Here is a 6000-nt window from a genome sequence, read left to right on the forward strand (position 1 = left end):
CGGTTGGGAACGACTCGCGTGACCTTGAGCGCGGCCGACCTCGCGCGTTTTCCCTATCTCGGCGTTCCCTGCGCGGCGCTGCCGCTCGTCCTCTAACCGTGATTTATGGCCCGGCATAAAAACACGTTTTCTGCATTGAATGTAAGGACATCAAATATCCTGCACGGCTGCAAAACACCGTGCTGCGGCATCACGTGTCCACCCGCGCAACACTCGTCGGTTCTGCCCCATGCACGAAGGTCGCTTCTACACGGCCGCCCGTCACTGCACGGATGACCGGCTGTCATACGAGACAGTCACGCAGCGGCTCCTCCTCGCACCTACCCCTGACACAGGACACGTGCCCTGCACTGCACACCAGCCTCACCGCAGGAGGGGTAGTTGTACCCGGCCCCAACCGGGGATACAGCAGTGCAGCCTTGAGAGGGAGTGTGTGAAGTTCTCTCCACTTCTCAGCTGAGACCAGGGCACTGTGCTTCGGGAACCGAGAACAAGCCACAGGGAAGCGCATGCACAAAGCTGGGGAATGGAGAATGTATTTGGGAACAAAGAACACATAAAGCATCCTTCCTAAAGCCAATACCCAATATTTTGAAGAGGATTAAAACACTGAGTTTTCCTCACAGTAGATGTGCAGCTGCTGCAAGTGGCACCCCCAAAAGCAGCTGCTCTGGGCATGGTGGGAAGGACCACAAGAACCGTGGGGCATCCCAAACTGCACAACTCACTATGAACTCCCTAGCTTATCAAACCACACTGAAGACCAAGATCAGTGCTTCTAGGAACAGTACTCAGGGACCTTGGTTGCAGTCCCTGCGGCCAGCTGAGTATGGCTCATATATGGTAAACACAGATCAGAAGGAGTCCTTGCTGCTCGTGCTCTTCAGCTTGCCCTGGCTCTTGCCTTCTTCATCCCTGACTGTCTGAATGAGCACACAGCCAGGCTGAAGCACAGCAAATCATTACTGCAAACCTGCTTTTCTCTTGCCATTGCAGCATAACTGGGAGTAGACACACCAGCACTCAGCACAGCTCAGCCAAGGGGTGGCAACTTTTAACCCTCCTCCACAAAAGCAAACCCACTTTTAATTGTATGCTTAGTTTCTGTGTGGTAGGATAAGCAGCCATTCTGCTGACTCTGCATTGGAATGTAGTACCTGTATTGCAATTAATTTTAAACACTAAACATTAGGAATAACAAAAAAAAAAGGGAAAATCACAACAGCAAAGTTTTATCTAGGCAAGGAAAGATTTGAAAGCATATTCAGATCTGGAACAGATAACAGCAAAGGAAATACATCGAGAAACTACTGAAACAAGAAAAAAAATGATGAATTCAAATTGCAGCATGGGAAATTTGATTTAGCCTTCCGGCAGACATTCACTAGAATGAACTTAGAGAAGCAGTAGATGCATTGAAAGATTGAAACTGCTGCAAGTCTTTTACGTATGGTTAAACATCTGCAAGGAACAGTCTGGGTAAAGCTGATTCTACCGTGGCACAAAGAGAAGGCCCGGCCTTGCACCTTTCTGGCAGTCTTTCCCAAATGAATTTCTAACTAAATATTTCTCTACTGTTTTCTGTAGATTCTGCACAGTTACACCCAGGATAGAAGTAGAACAGATTGTGCTCAACAGAAAGTGGGGACAGGACTCTGCTAGGATGCAATTCAAATCCCCATCAAGTTCAGTGGCAGCCCAGACCAGTAGAATACAAGAAGTGTCACCTGCAGATAACCTTGGAAAAAACATGCCAATGGAGAAATGCTAGAGGTAGTCTGAATCAATCGCCAGGTTTTGTTTGCAGAGAGAGATTCATTTCTGGGTACTCCAGTTTCCCTGGTCTTGTAACCTCCCTGGCAGGTATCAACAAAAACCCTATCCAAATTTTTTTGCATTGGTGTGGAAAGATTACATTTCAAACTAATGTGCTGCTTTAATGAAACAATTTCAGATTCTTGTCTTGATAAATATCACATGAACTGATTTATGCACTTCAAAGTATCACCTTTTTAGTTTGGTTTACATAGCTTAGTTTTGGAATGAGCTTTTGAAAAGGTTTTGTATGCCCTCTTCAATTTTAATATCAGAATTCTTCACCTTTTCTGCAATGTAAATTAAGATACAGGGAATAAAATTAAGGGATGCTTAATGTATTAAGTGATCACCTGCATGGGTTTAAAATGCAGGAAGTTCATGCTCTCAGGCAGCATTGCTTATTCTGGCCCCAAGCAAACTACACAGTAACCCCTGTGGCATTCAGTGGAAAGTGACCCAAGTCTTTTGCATGAATAAAGTTCAAACTGGGAGCAGATACACTGTTCATCCTACTGTGTAACAGCTATGGGCCATATCACCACACTTCAGGATTGCACTGCCTGATGTAGCAATGCAGGCAGTCTGTGCACCTCTAATATTCTGCAAGAGGGCAAAATCGGTGTCACAAAGGTCTCACGTTATACTTAGTGTTAACTACAATAGAAGTAATATAAAATTGTTTTCAACATCTGGAATACCTTAGAAAACACAAATCAGAAGAGACGTGACAGGATTAAAGTCATCTCATCAAAACAGTACAGAAAGCAGAAATAAACTGTCCCACTACATGCACAGCTATGCACCTCAAAGGCCTGCTGTACACCAGCAACAGGCACAAGGTATGCACTGCTTTTAAGAAGTGGTATTGTTTTCTCTTCACACCACACATACACGTTAAGTTTGTTACTGCTCTTGCAGAGTTCTTGCAAATCAAGATCTAGGTGTGGAGTCAGTAGGTGTCAGTAAGATCATGGCATGTTATTACAGGTTTCATTTTCCTTTTATCCAAACTTTCTAAACAAACCCTGAGTGTCAGTTCAGATTTCAACCTGCAAGTCAACAACACAGGTAGGTGCAGTACTGACAAAACCATCTGGGATGCTTGCAGTTCTTTCAATACTAATATTTACACTACATTTCTGTCTTTCTTTCTGAACAGGTGCAAATGACTTCTTTACTTTTAACTCATTTCTTACATACGTCACTGCAAACCAGAAATCTGTAGGAACAGAACTACGAACACACAGCATGCTAAAGGACCCAGGCCACAAACAGACTCAGAACAGCCATCTTCCTGCTATCACTGACCCATGGCAAACTACGCACTTGCATGGCAAACATTTAATGCCTTATTCTACGCCTGCCTACATGCTAACATGTGCCCAGCTTTCTCTTACATCTATTTACTTGCTTACAAACACACAAATTGCAAGCTGTAACATTCTAACTATGAGTCAATTCCTTCAGATTTCAAGACTGTTGGACACAGGATTGAAAGCACCATATTTCAGCCCCTATAGTTTCAAACTCAATGGAAATAGGGGGCAGGGAGCCTGAAAACAAAACAAAACCACATGTGTAATCATCAGGCAATCTTGCCTGAAACCCAAGAGGCTCCGTGCCTCCTTCTCTCTGTTTTGAGGGACCCATTCCTATTTGGAGGCAAAGCTAAGGGAAGCATCCAGCAGGTGCAGTCCATATGTAAAAACCCACTACCCAGGAACCCCTCAAAATACTGCAGAGCCTATTCAAAGCCAGCCAGCCCCAAAGCTTTGGTCACATTTTGGAAAGTGGTAATAAGGAGTAATACCTTAATAAGCAGCAATATCCTTCTCAAATTACACAAGCTGCAATTTGTGCAATGCAAAGAGTACAATGAAACGAACTTCTCGTTTAGCTGCCTGCAGATTTATGTTCTAGGGATTGATGGCACTCTGCCATTCCTGCTTATACTTCCATTCAGGTTACTTCTATTTTTATCATGTTTATATATTACAGGAACACATCTGAGAAGAGAAACTACAGCTTACAGAGGCAACAAAGGGCATAAATTTAGACATATGTCTAAACATTTGCCAGAATGAGGCCAAGACAGATTGCACTGAAACCATCAGTGCTTTCCCTCCCCACCCACCTCTAAGCTCCTTTTAATTACGCCTATTGAGACACTAAGTAAAAACTGTTGATTTTAATAAGCCTTGAGTTGCCTTGTTCCCCTGCAGAGTCAGAGTTCATCTCCCCTTCACTTGCAACCAGGGCAAAACAGAGAGAGGCACTGTCTCTAAGTAGCTACCTAGCTTGGATGGTCTGAGGAGACTCAGGAGGCACGTTCTTATACTTCACTGATGACAAATAGCTCATAGATCAACCTCTAAGCCCAAGCATCCAAACTGAGTGTCCAGGTGGGGCAGTAGAAATGCAGCCTGGAGTAACAGTCAGAAGAGTACGTAGGTGAGCCTGGCCTTACCAGTCTGTCCCTTCCTGTGGGCAGATTCTGTGCTGACCCATGCAGTTTCCACAGTTACTCTCAGGCTCTTCCTGAGATGAGGTTAGTTTGTGGTTGCTCTCTTTCAACCAAACTGATATAAGAATGAAGTAGTCACAGAAAAGCTACAACCTCCACTTTCTGAAAATACATATTATATATGTAAAAAACTTAAAAATACACTCTTCTTTGCTCCCATCAGTCAATCCATTCTCTCTCCCCAGGTATTTGGCTCAACACGCTGGCACTTATCTTTAGAAGTCAAACTCAAACACACAGAATTGGAAAACATGTAAGTTCACAACTCACTGATTGAGAAATACTGTTCCTAATCATAAAGAAAACCCACCACCAATTGCAACAGGGAGTGAGCATTTGGTAGAGGAAACAATGGCCCTTGTTCCACAACTGCTCCCCGTAGACAATTACCCTCCTGTACACACACATACTGATTTTGCTTGGCTGAGTATCTTTATAGTGGATTATTTCAACTCATTGTTCTTTACTGATGGCATTATGAAGCACCATATAAAAAGTGACAGTTTCAAAACAAGCACTTTGAAATACAACAGAATAGTTGACAATTACAATCAACAATTATAAAAGAATTTATTGCTCACCTAGCACTGCCAGATATGAAAAGGAGAAACTGGTTATCCTGTCAATATTCAGCAAGATTTTATACTTGTGTTACTTTGTATATCCAGAGATTAAATGCTGACACGAAATTCCCATGGATATCAAATATTATAGATCAATTTAAAACAGGAGACCAGACCTGCCTGCAGGTGGAAGAAAAACAAACAAACAAACCCTCCTCTCTGAAATACTCTATCCAGACAAACCTCCAACCCAGAGCAAACCGGATTGCTTCTCCAGTTCAGGAGAGAAGGAGCACATTGTGCTCAACAGCTCTTCAAGATTAGTTCACAGATGGGGATCATTTCAAATGGGAAACACCACACCTTTGGCATTTCTACCCAACCACCTTCAGTAGTGGGGAGATATGTGTTTTAATGATCATTTAAATACATAGTTAAGTCCAAACACTACACCTAAGTCTAGAATTAAACCTTTAGTATCTCAACAACATGACTTCTCTTTCAAATAAATACACCAAAGGTTTATGATGCTTTGATGCTAAAAAAAACCAGCCAAACAAAAAACATTTAATATGTCCTTGTGAGATTAAGCTAAAACAAAGCTCAAAAACTAATCTTTTTTAAAAATACCTTTTAAAAGGTCATGTTTGCAAAGAAGTAGAGTCTTGTGTAGGATGGAGCTGTGCTATTAATGACAAATTTCTCCCTAAAAGCTCCAGCTACCTAGTAACAATGGAGAGAAAAAAACAAATATTATGCTGAGGCTGGGTTGTTTTGCTGCAGTTACATCCTCTGATATTTCTGGAATTGATAACATTTTAAAGTAAATAATACCATGAATAATCTGTTGTGTACAATGATTTTCTTCCTCCCTCTCCCCCCACAGATCAATTTAGAAATTTCAGGTTTTCACATGGTCAATATGAATTATGTACAAATGAATCCAAAGAAAAAAAGAGAAAAGAAAAAAAAAAATCTATAGTTATCACTTCTGTCTTCCCATTGGATACATTGTGGAAAATAAAAACAATAGAAAGCAACTCACAGCATCATTCCTGCATAGGCAACAATTTGCATTTCACAGCAGGAACCTTA

The sequence above is a fragment of the Excalfactoria chinensis genome, chromosome 6, assembly GCF_039878825.1.
Source record: "Excalfactoria chinensis isolate bCotChi1 chromosome 6, bCotChi1.hap2, whole genome shotgun sequence".
In the NCBI taxonomy this organism is placed as follows: Eukaryota; Metazoa; Chordata; class Aves; order Galliformes; family Phasianidae; genus Excalfactoria; species Excalfactoria chinensis.